The sequence below is a fragment of the Pan paniscus genome, chromosome X (genome assembly GCF_029289425.2).
Source record: "Pan paniscus chromosome X, NHGRI_mPanPan1-v2.0_pri, whole genome shotgun sequence".
NCBI lineage: Eukaryota > Metazoa > Chordata > Mammalia > Primates > Hominidae > Pan > Pan paniscus.
Window position 1 is genome coordinate 100,645,958 of NC_073272.2, and position 19,225 is coordinate 100,665,182.

Genomic DNA, 19,225 nt, shown 5'->3' on the forward strand with positions numbered 1-19,225 from the left:
CACAGGACTCTATGTTATGTCTACATTGCTGTGAAAGCACCTGGTTTTTGTTTGTTTTAAAAATGAGATGGGGTTGGCCGGGCATGGTGGCTCACACCTGTAATCCCAGCACTTTGGGAGGCCAAGGTAGGCGGATCACCTGAGGTCAGGAGTTCGAGACCAGCCTAGCCAACATGGTGAAACCCCGTCTCTACTAAAAATACTAAAATTAGCCGGGCATGGTGGCAGGCACCTGTAATCCCGCTACTCGGGAGGCTGAGGCAAGAGAACTGCTTGAACCTGGGAGGCAGAGATTGCAGTAGGCCAAGATTGCAACAGAGCAGAACTGGGCAACAGAGCGAGACTCCATCTTAAAAAAAAAAAAAACAGAGATGGGGTCTCGGTATGTTTTCCAGGCTGGTCTCAAACTCCTGGACTCAACCAATCCTCCTGTCTCGGCCTCCCAAAGTGCTGGAATTATAGGCATGAGCCACCATGCCCAGCCATAAGCACCTATTTTAAGTACTTGGGACACTTGAATGGACTTGGCCTGACATTCTGTTAACCTGCTGTGAAATTTGTATTTTGCCCTTAAGCTCTACCTTGGATTTCATCCCAATGTTAAGTCATAGCCTAATTCAGAATTTTACATTTATACACATACACACACACACACACACACACACACACAGAAAATTATTGCTAAATTAACATTCCATGATCAATAAGTAACATAGAGGATGACGACATAGGTGCTGCAATATTTAGCCCATACACCATTTTGTATGATTACAAAGTACTAAAGAAAGTGACTGTCATAGCATGTGACATTTGGGGGATTTCAAATTTTTTACAGAATATACACTTAAGCTGGCCCAGAGTTCAGGTGTTAATGATAGCACTCTCCACTCAACACCCACCCCCATCAAGAAGCAACAAGACAGTACAATTAAGAACACAGGCTTTGAAGCCATGTTCTTTGTTACCAAAAAAAAAAAACAGTCTTACTTTGTCGCCCAGGCTGGAGTGCAGTGGCACATTCTTGGCTCACCGCAACCTCCGCTGCCTGTGTCAAGCCATTCTCCTGCCTCAGCCTCCCACGTAGCTGGGATTACAGGCACCCCCCATTGCACCCAAATAATTTTTGTATTTTTAGTAGAGACAGGGGTCTCATCATGTTGGCCACCCTGGTCTCGAACTCCTGACCTCAAGTGATCCACCTGCCTCAGCATCCCAAAGTGCTGGCATTACAGGCATGAGCCACCACATTCGGCTGGAGCCATGCTCTAATCCCAGCTCTACTTCTCACTAGCTATGCGGTTTTAGGTAAGATATTAATACTTAAGTGCTATGAATCTCAGTGTCACCATCTATACAAATAGGACTGAGAACACCTATCTTTCACAGTTTTGGTGAGAATTAAAAGAATTCAAATATATGACATGTTCAGGACTGTGCTTAAGACAGCCAGTGCTCAACATGTGTCACTGCTCTTTCTTAGGCTCTGATTCAAAGCATATCACTTGGTTTCTTCATGCCTCAACATCTCCAACCTGCAAAACTGACAAGATGTAATAATGCATGCAAGTGCTGTGAGGATGAGTACAGTTATGTGGGAAATTTAAAAAACAACATACACACACATAGACACATAAATTTTCTGACCCTCTACATGAGTGCCTGCTGGAGTGTAGTGAGGTTATGGCCTGTGCTGGACTACCTGTTAATACTCTCAAAAGTGTGTGGCAGCCGGGTGCAGTGGCTTACAACTGTAACTCCCAGCACTTTGGGAGACCAAGGCAGGAGGATTGCTTAAGGCCAAGAGTTTGAGACCAGTCTGGGCAACATAGCGAGATCCGGTCTCTACAAAAAGTTTTAAAAATCAGCCAGGTGTGGTGGCACACATCTGTAGTCCTAGCTACTTAGGAGGCTGAGACAGAAGGATCACAAGTCCAGCAGTTGAAGGCTGCAGTGAGCTATGATTGTGCCATTGCATTCCAGCCCGGGAGGGAGACCCTGTCTCAAAAAAAAAAAGAAAAAAAAGCCAGGCGGGGTGGCTCAGGCCTGTAATCTCAGCACTTTGGGAGGCCAAGGCGGGTGGATCACTTGAGGTTAGGAGTTCGAGACCAGCCTGGCCAACACGGTGAAACCCTGTCTACCAAAAATATGCAAAATTAGCTGGGTGTGGTGGCGCACGCCTATAATCCCAGCTACTCAGCAGGCTGAGGCAGGAGAATTGCTTGAACCCGGGCAGAGGTTAAAGTGAACCGAGATCATACCACTGCACTCCAGCCTGGGCAAGAGACTCCTTCTCAAAAAAAAAAAAAGTGTGTGGCCTGTGAGAATGTACGTATTCGATATGGAGGATGGCAAAAGCCAGAGAAAGGAAATGAATGAAGAGGCAAGAGACATAAAGAATGACATGGTGGGTCTGAGGAGGCCAGTGGCCTTGAAGCCCAGACTACAGGGGAAGGGAGTAGAGCTGATCCAGGAGAGGGGTCCTATCCCTCCAGTCAGCAGGAAAGTCAGGAGGAAGGAAACTGCAGGCCCATTTGAGGATTTGCAAAGGAGGGACAAGGAAGCTGGGGAATTTGAAGATAGCTATTCCCACCCCAACGACATTTAGACTTTTTTGTGAGTGTGTGGGTCCTCTCACTGGTGACTCTGCCATGACTGTAGTTCATTTGCCCTATACCCCAGCAGGAGGGTCCTTGTCCATCTAGGTCTCTTCCAAATTATCAAGTATGGTTTAAAACAGGACCTTATTATTTCAAGATGCCAACCAGCCATCATTCTAGGTAAAGAGCCTGTCATATTTAGTAACTTCTGTGGTGAAATTTCTTTTTCAAGGCAGCACACTCATACTAGTCAAGGTGAGTTCTGTTTCTTTCTTTCTTAATGTCAGGGGAGGCATTTGTTCACAGAAGAGACTATTTTCTTTTTATATTTTGTCCTGTTTTAAGTAAGTGCTTGGGGCCAGGTGCGGTGGCTCACGCCTGCAATCCCAGCACTTTGGGAGGCCGAGGCGGACAGGTCACCTGAGCTCAGGAGTTTGAGACCAGCCTGACCAACATGGAGAAACCCTGTCTATACTAAAAGTACAAAATTAGCCGGGTGTGGTGGTGCACGCCTGTAATCCCAGCTACTCGGGAGGCTGAGGCAGGAGAATCGCTTCAACCTGGGAGGCAGAGGTTGCGGTGAGGCGAGATCACACCATTGCACTCCAGCCTGGGCAACAAGAGTGAAACTCTGTCTCAAAAATAAAAATAAAAAATAAAAAATAAAAAATAAATGCTTGGGGGCCAGGCTCGGTGGCTCTCGCTTGTAATCCCAGCACTTTGCGAGGCCGAGGCAGCCGGATCACGAGGTCAGGAGCTCGAGACCAGCCTGACCAACAGAGTGAAACCCAGTCTCTACTAAAAATACAAAAATTAGCTGGGCATGGTGGCAGGCGCCTGTAATCCTAGCTACTCCAGAGGCTGAGGCAGGAGAATCACTTGAACCCGGGAGGCGGAGGTTGCAGTGAGCCGAGATCGCACCACTGCACTCCAGCCTGGGTGAAAAAGCTAGACTCCGTCTCAAACAAATAAAAAAATAAAAAATAAAAAAATGCTTGGGAGTTTTTTCCTCAGCAAAAAAAAAAAAAAAAGCGTGTGAGCGGTCGTGCTCGACTGTTCTATACCTGCCTCAGGAATTGATCAGGAAGAGTCCTGGAGTCCAGAGTAGCCCAAATAGGAAGGCAGGCTAACTCTCCTGTGCTCAGAGAGGTTCAAATCAAAGAGACTATGTGGTAGGTCTCACCTGCGCAGGGCCAAGGATCCCTTTTGGAGCAAAATGTTCACCCACCGACAAGGGTCCTGCTTGCACTCTCTGCTCACCCTTCCTTCAGCTGGACCGGCTCCAGACACTATTCCTTGCTAAACCAAACAAGCAAATGGGTTGACTGCTGTGTCGTGTCCCGACTGCAGCCCACAGGCAGTCAGGTCCTTGTCTCCCCAACAAGACTCCACTCCCTTCCATTCCCTTCTTCTTTAGGCAAGTTCTGCCCACTGTGTCTGTAGGAAGGGTTAACAAAGAGGAGACACTAGGAAAGGCTACCACTAAACTTGGCCGGTCTGCAGGGCCCGGGAAGGACAGAAAGTAAGGGAGTGGGAGGAGTTAGGGCACAGGCCCACGCTGGGCCGTACACGACCTTGCGCAGTCACCGTCGGGTCCCGTCTCCAGCCCCGCCTGCCTCCTCCATTCCCCGCCCCGCGGACAGTTTGGCATAGTAGGGAGTTTTCTGTAAAGCAAGGGTTAAATCAGGTTTTCCGGGCTATTTATCCACCTTACCTTCCTTCGTAACCAATAAATCCTCTTACAAACCTGAGGCGGCAAACTAAAAGGCCAGCGGATGGCCTGGTTTGCTGCGGCGGGGAAACAGTCACTTCCTGGTGCGCAAGGCGCCTCTACTCCCGCCGCACGCGCAGCCAACCCTTGGCAAGCGCGGCGGGACACGGGGCTCCTCCCAGCGTCGGCGAGGCAGCAGGCTCCGGCACCTCGACTCCTCTCGGGGAGTACCCCTCCCTACTTTGCTGGGGGAACCTTCTATGGAGACCTTCCTTAAAAGCACTCATAGCCCTGACACCCGCCGCCTTCCTTCTCTAAGTTCTCCTCTCCTCCCCTCCCCGGGGCCCCGCCCACCACCTGCTCTTTCCTCACCGTCCCATTGGTGGATCTACATAAGAGACTCACGAAGACGTTCACACTGCAGTGTTAACTGCGTTAGCCATCCCAGGGGTGCTTGCAGTTTAAGTCTTCCAGCTCAAGGAATAGTTTTCTCATGATAGAATTGCAGACATCAGATGCCTAACGGGTTGGAAGATTGGGAGATGAGAAACAGGGTGGTTCCGTGAAATGGCATCCTTTGGTAAAAGCCAGATCTATTCTGGGCCGTGGGGTTTCTCAAGCATTCATTCTCTTTTTACACTGCATCAGAAAAATACTTTATAGTTTCTTCACTGGATCCCACTCAAGACTATTAAATCCTAAACCCTCAGAAATAATCTTTTTCTTCAACTACAGAACTCAAAAAGAGGACAGATGTCTCTTTTTGGTTGATTCACTACCTCCTGGACTACATTCAGTAATATCTCTAATTTTTAGAGGAGTCATTAGCCCAGCCACGAGTAAGAAAACTTGAAGTATACACACATCTGTGTGCTGTAAAATATTGTTGCTTTAATAGAGTAAAATTTACAGCAAAGTGAACCTACCGAGGTGGGTGCAGTGGCTCACGCCTGTAATCCCAGCAGTTTGGGAGGCCGAGACGGAAGGATCACCTGAGGTCAGGGGTTCGAGACCAGCCTGACCAACATGGTGAAACCCCATCTCTACTAAAAATACAAAAATTAGCTAGGCGTGGTGGCGCACGCCTGTAATCCCAGCTGCTCAGGAGGCTGAGGCAGGAGAGTCACTCGAACCCAGGTGGTGGAGGTTGCAGTGAGCCGAGATCATGCCATTGCACTCCAGCCTGGGCAAAAAGAGTGAAACTCCGTTTCAAAAAAAAAAAAAAAGTGAACGTACATTTAATGATATTTAATTTTTATGCTTAATAGTAATTGTGCTCAAGTGGAAAACACTTTGTAGTCAACATTTCATGTATTAATATTTATTCAAAGCATAACATGCCTATTATGTGCAAGGCAATGTGTTAGCCTTAGTGAGTACAGTAGTAAATTAAACAAGGCCCAATACTTCAAATAGCAGCAAACATTGAGTCAGTCAGAATAGGATTCAAAGCCCAGATCTGCCACTTATTTTCTATTTTTCTGTTTTTTGAGACGGAGTTTTGCTCTTGTTGCCCAGGCTAGAGTGTAATGGCGTGATCTCGGCTCACCGCAACCTCCGCCTCCCAGGTTCAAGCGATTCTCCTGCCTCAGCCTCCCGAGTAGCTGGGATTACAGGAGTGCACCATCACGCCCAGCTAATTTTTGTATTTTTAGTAGAGATGGAGTTTCACCACATCGGTCAGGCTGGTCTCGATCTCCTGACCTCAGGTGATCCGCCTGCCTCGGCCTCCCAAAGTGCTGGGATTACAGGCATAAGCCACCACCCCCAGCAGATCTGCCACTGATAAGCTGTGTCCACTGAGCAAGTTATTTAATTACTCAGTGCCTCAGTTTCATCATCTGAAAAAAAATGTCCACAATAATTGTACCTACCTCATACTGTTGTGACAACGATTAAATGATTTAATACACACAAAGTGCTTAGAATACAGTAAGTACACAAAGTTAGCTATTATCATTCAAAATAAGTTGATATACTGTGTGTTCATACATTCTGAAGAAAATAAAAATGTTTTACCCCAAAATAAATGTATTTGCCATATGTTTGAAATGGCTGCCTCAGGACCAGAGGACTGAGATGGGGGAAATTTGCATCTGTAGAGAACCTCCTTGAATACAGCCAAGCTTCCCATTTCTATGCCTTACCTGGATCCAGGAGAGATTGAGAGTCTGACATCTTTAAAAGTTTGAAAAGAAGCATTTACCACCTATTCTTTCGGAAGGAGGCTTCCTCTACATGACAAGGCCACCTTCACAAACCAAGTCTCTTCCTTTCTTCCATAACCTATCTTGCCACTAAAACCTGTTTTTGTATATACTCTGAGTTCGTCCACATTCTTTCTGTAATTTCTTACTTTTTTTTTTTTGAGATGGAGTCTCGCTCTGTCACCCAGGCTGGAGTGCAGTGGCAGGATCTCGGCTCACTGTTGCAAGCTCCACCTCCCGGGTTCATGCCATTCTCCTGCCTCAGCCTCCCAAGTAGCTGGGACTACAGGCGCCCGCCACCACACCTGGCTAATTTTTTGTATTTTTAGTAGTGACGGCGTTTCACCGTGTTAGCCAGGATGGTCTTGATCTCCCAACCTCGTGATCCACCCGCCTTGGCTTCCAAAAGTCCTGGGATTACAGGCGTGAGCCACCACGCCCGGCTTTTTTTTTTTGAGATGGAGTCTTGCTCTGTCGCCAGGCTGGAGTGCAGTGGCGCGATCTCGGCTCACTGCAACCTCTGCCTCCCGGGTTCGAGCGATTCTCCTGCCTCAGCCTCCCTAGTAGCTGGACTACAGGCTTGCGCCACCACGCCCAGCTAATTTTTGTATTTTTAGTAGAGACGGGGTTTCAACATGTTGGCCAGGATGGTCTCGATCTCTTGACCTCGTGATCTGCCCGCCTCGGCCTCCCAAAGTGCTGGGATTACAGGCATGAGCCACCGCCTGGTCTCTTTCTGTAATTTCAAGATGATATATAAGCTTCTGTTAATTATTGGGAGGTTGGGTCTCCATGATGAAGGCTCCCATGTGTACATGTTAAGTAAATTTGTATGCCTTTTCTCCTATGAATCAGCCTCATATCAGTGATATTTTAGTGAACCTTCAGGGGCCAATGACTTTGGCCCCCACAACACACACACACACACACACACACACACACACACGTGTATGTTTCTTGTTTTTTAAAGAGAGATTTCACTTCCATCCTAAACCCTTGAGGAGGTAAATGTTTGACTCAAATTGCCACTATCCTAACTGCTCTCATGGCTCATAAGCAAAATTTGAACTCAAACCACTGCTTCAGCTTTCTAGGCCCATGCAGGGCTATCAAGTGAGACCAGGCCAGAGAATTTACCTTTGGCTCTATTTTCCCTTTCTCATCTTTTAATCCCCTCTTATATGGCTAGACAGCTCTACACCTTTTATCACCTCCTCTTCCCCTTTCTTCCCCTTCCCAAGCCCTTCTGCTCCTTTATCACTTCTCGTTTTGGCCTTCTGTGTTGTGCCTAGCACAGAATCAGGTGTCCCATACGAGCTCAATAAATATTAATATTTGATTAATTAAACTGAATTCCATCTTGTCTGCTGAAAGAGAGAAGGCATTTCCTCCCTCACCCCCACCTATTTTGAGCATCCAGGCAAATTCATTTAAAGCAGGCCTGTCATTCAAGGAGGAAAACCCTGAGGGGTAGAGAGAGAAAAGAGATTAAAGCAGCTATAATGTAATTATTTAGCCATTAACCCCTTTATATTTATTTAATCTGGTAAAGCATGTTCTACTATAAAAGCGAAATCATTACATTTGTAAGAGGGGAAAGAAATACCCCGTATTATAGGAAAGGTTAGACCCTTCAACCAGAAAGTCAGTAAGTGGATATGTCATAGATGATAAGGAATATTGTTAACTCGAATAAGAGCTGGAACCAAGATAACCTTTTACTTAATTTTGTTATTAGCAAACCAAATCACAACAAAGTGAAATCCCTAGGAATTTGTCAAACATTCTCATTTTGGTGCAAGGAAAAGATAGCTGAGAGGCTACAGCATTCGCTCTCAGAAATAACATATTAAAATTTACCAAGCAGGAGCATCGCCATCTTGGACAAGCACCACAATTCTAAAGTTCTCCTTGATCAAAAACCACCTAAGGCCGGGTAAGGAGGCTCACGCCTGTAATCCCAGCACTTTGGGAGGCTGAGGCGGGCAGTATCACCTGAGGTCAGGAGTTCAAGACCAGCCTGGCCAACATGGTGAAACTCCGTCTCTACTAAAAATACAAAAAGTAGCTGGGCATGGTGGTGCATGCCTGTAATCCCCGCTATTCAGGAGCTGAAACAGGAGAATTGCTTTTTTTTCTTCTTTTTTTCTTTTCTTTTCCTTTTTTTTTTTTTTTTTTTTTTTGAGATGGAGTTTCACTCTTGTTGCCCAGGCTGGAGTGCAATGGTGCGAATTCAGCTCACTGCAACCTCCGCCTCCTGGGTTCAAGCAATTCTCCTGCTTCATCCTCCCAAGTAGCTGGGATTACAGGGACCTGCCACCACGCCTGGCTAATTTTTTGTATTTTTAGTAGAGACAGGGTTTTGCCATGCTGGCCAGGCTGGTCTTGAACTTCTGACCTCAGGCGACCCACTCACCTCGGCCTCCCAAAGTGCTAGGATCACAGGCATGATCCACCGCACCTGGCCAAGAATTGCTTGAACGCAGGAGGCAGAGGTTGCAGTAGGCTGAGATTGCGTCATTGCACTCCTGCCTGGGCAACAATAATGAAAGTCCCTCTCAAAACAAAAACAAAAACAAACAAACAAACAAAAAATCACCTAAATCCAAAGGGCATCAGCCTAATGGCTAAGGTCAGCATGACCATAAACCGTAAATGACATCTCCAACCAGAAACATTCCAACCATAAGATAAACCCCTCCCCAACCAGAGACATGCCAGCCCCAAGTAACCTCCCCTCCAACCAGAGACATTCCAACCCTGCAATAAACTTCTCCCCACCACAGTAACATTCCAAGCCTGTAATAGGCTCCCTCACCCTAAAACCAATAAATACTCTTAGTCTGTAAGAGAGAGCACTCCTGACCAAAATCGGCCAGAAGACCCTCTCCGGTTGATTATCCAAAATAAACCTGTCTTTGCCTGTCGAGCCACTTTTCATGTTTCTTTCCTCTTTCTTTAACTCTTACAAAAATTAGTTGGCATTTAGGGCTTGTTTGGTTCCATTAAACAAGTTCTTTGGTGCACCTAGGACTGTGCTATATGCTATGAGGGATAGATTCACAGACCACACCCTCAAAGATTGTGTGACCTGATAGGAAGATAATACTCAGTGTGAGAATACACAACAATTGGGGCTTTGGTAAGTCTCAGAAAACAGCCATCATCTTGGTACCAAAGGAAGGAAAAGAATGTGATAATTGAGATGAATGCATAGGATATGAATAATTTGAGAGGAACTGGGGCTGCAGCATGAAAAGAGGAAATGAGTAATAATTGTACAAGGCCCATGAGGAGGCAGACCTGGCTAGATAAGAGTTTGGTGCTTAAGCCATTGGCCATTGGCTGATCAGATAGACAGGTCAGGGAAAATAACAAAGGGTCTGGAGGGCTGGGATGAGGAGTTTGAGCTAGTTCCTGTAACAATAGGAAGCTAATGAAGAGTTTTTGGGTTTTTTTTTTCATAAGATGTTTCTGCAAGATAACTCTAGGAGCTGTATATAGATGGATTTTAGGATGTAGTGATGCAATCACCTGACCGGTTCTTCCTGCTCACTGCACAGACAAAATCAATTCACTGAGACCACAGCATTGCAGTAAAGAAAGAGTTTAGGCCGGGCACGGCGGCTCATGCCTGTAATTCCAGCACTTTGGGAGGCTGAGGTGGGCGGATCACCTGAGGTCAGGAGTTCAAGACCAGACTGGCTAACATGGGGAAACCCCATCTCTACTAAAAATACAAAAATTAGCTGGGTATAGTGGTGGGTGCCTGTAATCCCAGCTGCTTGGGAGGCTGAGGCAAGAGAATCACTTGAATCCAGGAGGCGGAGGTTGCAGTGAGCCAAGATCACGCCACTGCACTCCAGCCTGGGTGACAGAGCAAAACTCCATCTCAAAAAAAAAAAAGAGTTTAATTGATGAGAGCTCAGCCACAACATGTAGGAGATGGAGTTATTACTCACATCAATCTCCCTGAAAATTTGGAGGCTAGAATTTTTCAAAGATAGTTTGGTAGGCAGTTATAGTTATATGCATACACAGCTCTACACCTTTCATCACCTCCTCTTCCCCTTTGGTTGAGGATGCAATCATAGGGGTATGGAAAACGGCCCTCTTGGACTGAGTCTGCTCCTGGGTCGGGACCACAGTAGGTGTGGGGTGGGACAATTCAGTAAGTGTGGGGTGGGACTCAGAATCCATATGTGTTACAATCATCCAAGCTGATTATGTTGCAGATGTCCCTGACCATATTTTGAGAAAATTTTGCAGTATGCAGTATAGCTTGCCTTAGCACAGAAACTTATGACCTCCCATCTGAATGTATGCAACAGTCTCCCTCAGCTTCCAGGTCACTGAAACTGCCTTTGCAAAATGATGACATTAAGAGAAATCTGACATGGTTGACTCCATCTTGCCTTCAACTTTCAAGCTGTCCTTGGCCATTCATGGGCATGGGCCACGCTAACTTTGAGAGAAAATTAGTTTATAGTTTAAATGATAACAGCCTTTCCCAAAAACTAAACCACCCTTGTAAAACTAATGAAAGGCCACCAACCAGGTTAGGAGGATGAGAGGGGCCTGCATTATACTAAGATGTAGGCATAGTTAAATGATTGCCAGCCATTATTCCAGAGGTCACAAAATATGCAACTATTCCAATTACTCCTGCAGATAACATGACTATTGTAGAACCTCAGATTGGCCTTTTGAGATGTCTCCAGGTCTTTTGGATGTCTGACACCCATGGCTCCACCTGTACCCACCAACCACTCCTGTGGTCCCACCCAGAAGTGACTCAGTGCAAGAGGAGAGCTTCCAATCCCTATGATTTCATTTTCAACCCAAGCAATCAGCACCCATTGCCTAGCCACCCCCACACCTTCCCCCAAACTACCTTTGAAAAACCCCTAACCTTTGATACTTTGATACTTTGAGGAGATGGTTTGGCCGGCCTTGTGTCAATTAAACTCTTTCTCTACTGCAATGTCGTGGTCTATTTTGTTTGTGCAGTGGGCAGGAAGAACCCATAGGGCAGTTATAGGGTTCAGGAATATCTAGGGTTGTAACAAGCATACCAGGTGATGCCCATTAAAATCTGAGCTCCGACTACCACACACCAACTGAAATCTCAGATGAATTAGTTGGAGATCAAAAAAATCAAACCATAGGCCAGGTGCAGTGGCTCACGCCTGTAATCCCAGCACCTTGGGAGGCCGAGGCAGGCAGATCACCTGAGGTCAGGAGTTCAAGACCAGCCTGGCCAACATGGTGAAACCCTGTCTCTAATAAAAAAAGAAAAAAAAAAAAACAAAAATTAGACGGGCATGGTTGCAGGTGCCTGTAATCCCAGCTACTCAGGAGGTTGAGGCACGAGAATCGCTTAAACGTAGGAGGCAGAGGTTGCAGTGAGCCGAGATGGCACCACTGCACTCCAGCCTGGGCAACAATCAAATCAAACCATAAAAGCCCTAGAATAAGATGTAGATGATTATGCATCTAAAATTTGGATGGGAGAAGACATCATAAACTTAAAAGCAGCAGGAAAAAAACACTAAGTAGGTAGATTTTACTACTTAACCTTAAGAACTTGACATGACAAAAATATAATTAACAAAATGAAATCATAAAAAACAAGCAGAAAAATATATACAAGTATAGCAAAGAGTCATTATCTTTCTTGATAAAAAGCTTACATAAACTTACAAGAAGAACACGATGTCCTCAATAAAGACTTTGACAAAGGCATGGAGAGAGAATTTCCAGGAAAAGAAATCTGATTGCTCAGTAAGGTGTTTTGTTCTAACTCACTAGTAATCACAGAACATGCAAAGTATACAAACTAGATAATACTCTTTTACCTGTGAAGTTAATTAAGATTTAAAAAGAACTGTGCCAGGCACAGTGGCTCACGCCTATAATCCCAGCACTTTGGGAGGCCGAGGCAAGAGGATCACTTGAGCCCAGGAGTTTGAGACCAGCTCGGGCAATATCAAGAGACCACGACTCTACAAAAAATTAAAAAATTAGCCAGGCATGGTGGCGCATGCATGTGGTCCCAGCTAGCAGGAGGCTGAGGTGGGAGGATTGCTTGGGCCCAGGAGGTCAAGGCTACAGTGAGCCGTGACAGTGCTGTGCTAGTGCACTCCCTGGGTGACAGACAGCGAGACTCTGTCACACACACACACAAAAAAAGGAACACATATTTCTCAAAGTAGACCATGAGCAGTGAGGCAGAAACCTTCATACACTGCCTGTGGGATTGTAAATTGATGCTTCCTAGAAAGCAAATAGAATCACGAGTCTTAAAAAATTTCATAGCATTTGCCCCAGAAATTCTCCCTCTAGGAATCTATTCTATGAAAATAGAGATATGGGCCAGGTGCAGTGGCTCACTCCTGTAATCTCAACACTTTGGGAGGCTGAGGTGGGCAGATCACTCAAGGTCAGTAGTTCCACACGAGCCTGGCCAATATGGCGAAACCTCTTCTCTACTAAAAATTAAAAAAAAAAAAATTAGCCGGGGGCGACAGCACACACCTGTAATCCTAGCTACTCGGGTAGCTGAGGTGGGAGAATTGCTTGAACCCCGGAGGTGGAGGTTGCAATGAGCCGAGATCACACCACTGCACTCCAGCCTGGGTGACAGAGTGACTCCGTCTCAATAAAAAATAATAATAATAAAAGGCCCAGGCACAGTGGCTCACGCCTGTAATCCTAGCACTTTGGGAGGCCAAGGCGGGTGGATCACCTGAGGTTGGGAGTTCAAGACCAGGCTGACCAACATGGTGAAACCCCGTCTCTACTAAAAATACAAAATTAGCCGGGCATGGTGGCGCATGCCTGTAATCCCAGCTACTCGGGAGGCTGAGACAGGAGAATCTCTTGAATCCAGGAGGCAGAGGTTTCGGTGAGCTGAGATAGCGCTGTTGCACTCCAGCCTGGGCAACAAGAGTGAAACTCCATCTCAAAATAATAATAATAATAATAATAATAATAATAAGATATTGGCTTACAAGTCAAATAAATGCCAGTGATAAATATAGTTTCTAGTGACAGGAATTGTCTTATCTATTATTTAGGGTCATACCTACCAGCTATTAATATACCCTTGAAACCAAACTAGTAATCAGATGGTCATTTGTAACAAGAACAAATGGAGCTGAATGGGTTTTTTTGTTTGTTTGTTTGTTTGTTTTTTAGGTTTCGCTCTTGTTGCCTAGGCTGTAGTGCAATGGTGCAATCTAGTCTCACTGCAACCTCCACCTCCCGGGTTCAAGCGAGTCTCCTGCCTCAGCCTCCCAAGTAGCTGGGATTACAGGCATGTGCCACCACGCCTGGCTAATTTTTGTATTTTTAGTAGAGATGGGGTTTCGCCATGTTGGCCAGGCTGGTCTCAAACTCCTGACCTCATGTGATCCGCCCATCTCAGCCTCCCAAAGTGCTGGGATTACAGGCATGAGCCACCGTGCCTGGCCGGCTGAATGGTTTTAAGGGAGGTCTTTGACTGGGTTATTTGTATACCAGACTGGGTTATTTGTGTCCTGTCATTTGAATAGTAGTGCATAAACACTGACTCTCCAATGTTCTTTTTTTTCACCATCTGTAACTAGTTATCAGAATCTTCTGTCATTACAATATTACCTGCCTCCTGTTCTCATTACATGTCACAGTTTCCAAGGTAACAGCTGTCTTACATGAATTACATTCTAGGTTGGTAGCTCCCAGGTGAGATATTGGGAAGCATCTTAATCTTATTTGCATATATCTACAAATTATATTTACCAGAAGTCGCTTCTGGGAAGAGTCACAGCTGGCTAGTTTCATCCAGTGTAAGCCTTTTTTTTTTTTAAATTTTCAATTGAAGAGTTTATCATTTCCCAAATTATGTGTCTGATTTTCCTCTAAACTGTGTCTCTTAAGTTTGGAGACACATATTACTTTGGGGGCCCTTCAGTTCACTGATAAACATCTAGGGTTTCTGATGATAGTACTTAGGAGAATGGCACTGAAACTAACAAAAATAGGGAAATCAGAGAGGGAGTCTTTTGGGAGAGGGAGGAAATAGTGGAATTGAGTGAAGGTCCAGTGGGCATGTAGAGAAAAAGTTAACATAACAGGAAAGCTCTTATGTTGTCTGTGGCAGGAATTACCTTGGAAACTGTCACCAAACTACCTAGCTACCTTTATACTTCTGGTTTCTAGGGTAACACAGATATTTACTACCTTACATTTACATGGCTGGTGCTGATGTTCATTTTCTCACTTTTTACAGTCCCAACCCTTTGCTTTTTATAGTGTTGAAATTTGCGATTGAATGTTAATAGCATTCCAGTACTGGTGGCTCATTCCTCAAACCTAGATGTAGACAAATAGCATAGGAACTTCTATCCTGGGTCCTGCTCCACACTGGAATGTCATCAGTACATGAACCTGGGCTTCACGCCTGAGACTCAACACCAAGGGCACAAATTCTACAACTCCCCAGAGGCTATAAATTCCATCCTCTCCAAATCATCATCAGTAAACTCTTAATAAAGACACTACTTTCTACTTTTCTTCCTTTTTTTCTCCTTCCTTAGACTAGTCAAGCGAAGCAGTGGGAGTGGAGAAGTCTACTTACTTTCTTTTTTCTGAAACAGGATCTCCTTCTGTCACCCAGGCTGGAGTGCAGTGGTGTGATCACAGTTAATTGCCGCCTCGACCTCATGGGCTCAAGTGGTCCTCTCACCTCAGCCTCCCAAGCAGCTGGGACCACAGGTACGCACCACCACACCCAGTTAATTTTTTTTTTTTTTTGAGATGGACTCTCGCTCTGTCACCTAGGCTGGAATGCAGTGGCACGATCTTGGCTCACTGCAACCTCTGCCTCCAAGGATCAAGCAATTCTCCCTGGCTCAGCCTCCCAAGTAGCTGGGTTTATAGGCGTGCACTACCATGCCTGGCTAATTTTTGTATTTTCAGTAGAGACGGGGTTTCACCATGTTGGCCAGGCTGGTCTTGAACTCCTGACCTCAGGTGATCTGCCCATCTCGGCCCCACAAAGTGCTGGGATTACAGGCATGAGCCACTGTGCCCGGCCCCAGCTAATTTTTTAAAATTTTTTGGTAGAGACACCAAATTCGCCATGTTGCCCAGACTGGTCTCGAACTCCAGGGCTCAAGTGATCCTCCCAGCTCAGCCTCCCAAAGTGTTGGGATTACAGGCGTGAACCACTGCACCTGGCCTTTTTAAATTTTTTTTAACATTTATTTTAGGTTCGGGGTACAAGTGCAGGTTTGTTATATAGATAAATTGCATGTCTCAGGGGTTTGGTGTACAGATTATTTCATCACCCAGGTAGTAAGCATAGTACCTGATAGGTAGTCTTTCTTTTTTCTTTCTTTCTTTTTGCTTTTTTTTTTTTTTTTTAAACAGGATCTCCCTCTGTCGCCCAAGCTGGAGTGCAGTGGCACAATCTCGGCTTACTACAATCTCCACCTCCCAGGTTCAAGAGATTCTCCTGCCTCAGCCTCCTGAGTAGCTGGGACTACAGGCACATGCTACCACGCCTGGCTATTTTTTCTATTTTTGGTGGAGATGGGGTTTCACCATGTTGGCCAGGCTGGTCTTGAACTCCTGACCTCAAGGGATCTGCCTGCCTCAGCCTCCCAGAGTGCTGGGATTACAGGCATGAGCCACCGCGCCCAGCCCCAGTAGGAGGTTTTTCAATCCTCCTCCCACCCTCCACCCTCCACCACCAGACCCTGGTGTTTATTGTTCCCCTCTTTGTGTCCATGTGTACTCAATGTTTAGCTCCCACGTGTAAGTAAGAACACGTGGTATTTGGTTTCCTGCGTTAATTCACTTAGGACATGATCTCGTTCTTTTTTATGGCTGTACAGAATTTCATGGGGTATATGTACCACATTGTCTTGATCCAGTCTATCGTTGATGGGCATTTAGGTTGACTCTATATCTTGGCTATTATCCTCACTTTTATGTTCCATGATTCTGTAAAGAAACTGGTAGATGAGGCCAGCCTCAATGGCTCACGCTTGTAATCCCAACACTTTGGGAGGCCGAGGTGGGCAGATCACCTGAGATCAGGAGTTCGAGACCAGCTTGACCAACGTGGAGAAACCCCGTCTCTACTAAAAATACAAAATTACCCGGGTGTGGTAGCGCATGCCTGTAATCCCAGCTATTCAGGAGGCTGAGGCAGGAGAATTGCTTGAACCCGGGAGATGGAGGTTGTGGTGAGCCAAGATCACGCCCAGGCTGGGCAACAAGAGCGAAACTCCATCTCAAAAAAGAAAGAAAGGAAGAAACTGGTAGATGAAATACTTTCTGCCCCATCCCCATTGCATTATCAATATGTGTTATTTGGTTTCTGAACTTTTTTTTTTTTGAGACAGAGTCTCATTGTGTTGCCCAGGCTGGAGTGTAGTGGTGTGATCTCAGCTCACTGCAACCTCCGACTCCTGAGTTCAAGCGATTCTCCTGCCTCAGCCTCCCAAGTAGCTGAGATTACAGGCATGTGCTACCATGCCCGGCTAATTTTTGTATTTTTAGAAGAGCCAGGGTTTTGCCATATTGGCCCAGCTGGTCTCAAACTCCTGACCTCAAGTGACCCACCCCGCTCGACCTCCTAAAGTGCTAGATTACAGGCGTGAGCCACCACATCTGCCCAGTTTCTGAACTTATAATTTTTATTTTGCCAAAGAAAAACAATTAGTTGGAAATGAAAATGATTATTGAGAACTACACATGTAATAATAACGAATATTCAACATGTATTGAATCCTTACTCTGTGCCTCACACTGTGCTAAGTGCACAACGTGCATTATCTCATGTGGGTCCTTATTTTACACGTGACAAAAGTGGTACCTGTATTTTACAGAGGAGGTAGCTGAGACTTAGAGAGGGGTAACTAACTTATTCAAGGCCACACAGTAAGTGGTGGAACCAAAACTTGAATTCAGCTATCTGATGCCCATATCTCCACTTCTTTTTTTTTTCGAGACAGAGTCTTGCTCTGTTGCCCAGGATGGAGTGCAGTGGCACAATCTCGGCTCACTGCAACCTCCACCTCCCAGGTTCAAGTCATTCTCCTGCCTCAGCCTCCCGAGTAGCTGGGATTACAGGCACACACCACCACGCCTGGCTAATTTTTGTATTCTTAGTAGAGATGGGGTTTCACCATGTTGGCCAGGCTGGTCTCGAACACTTGACCTTGTGATCCGCCCTCCTCGGCCTCCCAAAGTGCTGGGATTACAGGCGTGAGCCACCGTGCCTGGCCCCATGTCTCCACTTTTTATCTTTCAACTTTTAACCAGTGATTCTCAAGCATTAGTGTGCATCAGAATTCTCTGGAGGGCTTGTTAAAACACAGATTGCTGGGTCCCATCTCCAGAGTTTCCTGATTCAGCAGACCTGAGAATATGCATTTCTAAAAAATTCCCAAGTGATGCTGATGTTGCTGGACTGGAGAGTACACTCAGAGGAACTCTGCTTTGTACTCCAGTGCCTCCCTTAACGGGCAGAAGAGCCTATCACTGTAATGAAGCTGAGAAGGAACTTGTGCGCAATAGGGAGCTTGTGCTTTTCTTAGGGCTTAATGTTCAGAGATCCTGGGGGATGCTCAGGTCTGTCCCTATCTCTCCAGGAAGACCAGACAATAGGCAAGAGATTCCACTCTGGAGGAGTACACAGTACAGAGGCTGTGCTCACAGAACACAGTATTTCTGCAAAGAGCTGGGCATATCCCGGGTTCGGCTCAGTTTCTTAGTCTTGACTGCTAACAAAAGCTGATGCAAGTACAATGTTATCTTAGTTCTCTTTTGGAAGAAACTCAAAGAGTTAAAATCGAAGAGCAGTATTTGCCAAGTATAGCTACCTGTCAGCTGAGGTTTTTGATATATCTGACACATTCAGCCTGATCCTGTGGAGGGTCTCGATTAGCACTATCTTGTGAAGCTGAGGAAAGAGCCATTATCGTGCAAGCTCAAGTCAGAGCTGCTATTCACACCTACCTTATAAAGAACATATATTGCCTACAGTAGACAGAGAGAGAGGCACACATTGAATATAATACACTACCATAACCTTGTTTCTCTTTTTATTTCAATTTTTCCACCTTATGCCTTGTATTTCCCTGAGGTACAGCTGAGGTCACTGAGTTTTTAGGCAATGAAGCAAAGATCAGTGTTCATTAGGGTGACTGCACATCAGGTCATTGGGAAGCTTTTTTTTTTTTTTTTTTTTTTTTTTGAGACGGAGGAGTTTCATTCTCGTTGCCCAGGGTGGAGTGCAGTGGCACAATCTCAGCTCACTGCAACCTCTGCCTTCCGGGTTCAAGTGATTCTCCTGCCTCAGGCCTCCCGAGTAGCTGGGAGTACAGGCACCTGCCACCACGCCTGGCTAGTTTTTGTATTTTTAGTAGACATGGGGTTTCATCATGTTGGCCAGGTTGGTCTCGAACTCCTGACCTCAGGTGATCTGCCCGCCTCAGCCTCCCAAAGTACAGGGATTACAGGTGTGAGCCACCGCACCCGGCAGGGAAGCTTTTTCAAAATACCTGTACCAGGGACCCTACTTTAGACCAATTAAACACAAATATTTGTGGGCAGGCCTCAGATATATGCATTAAAAAACAAATTTCCAGGTGATACTAATGCCAGAGAAGGTTAAGAGCCTATTCAAGAAAATAGGCTCTGTTCCTTAAAAAAGG

At 45.7% G+C, this 19,225-nt stretch overlaps 1 protein-coding gene across 8 annotated transcripts in view; it reads right to left on the bottom strand.

The window, feature by feature from the left end:
* The window catches only part of TRMT2B (tRNA methyltransferase 2 homolog B), a 43,190-nt gene extending 38,450 nt beyond the window's left edge, over positions 1 to 4,740 (bottom strand). Inside the window, exons 1-3 of one of the 8 annotated variants that reach the window (XM_008962745.4) lie at positions 4,345 to 4,669; positions 4,172 to 4,261; positions 3,781 to 3,896 (exon numbers count right to left, since the gene is read on the bottom strand). The gene's annotated coding sequence lies outside the window, so the exon portion shown is untranslated. Of the gene's footprint in view, positions 1 to 3,780; positions 4,262 to 4,311 lie in introns of all 8 variants that reach the window. The other 7 variants (XM_008962747.4, XM_003810402.4, XM_057301190.2 and 4 more) reach the window with 7 other exon arrangements.
* Between the last annotated feature and the right edge of the window lie 14,485 nt (positions 4,741 to 19,225).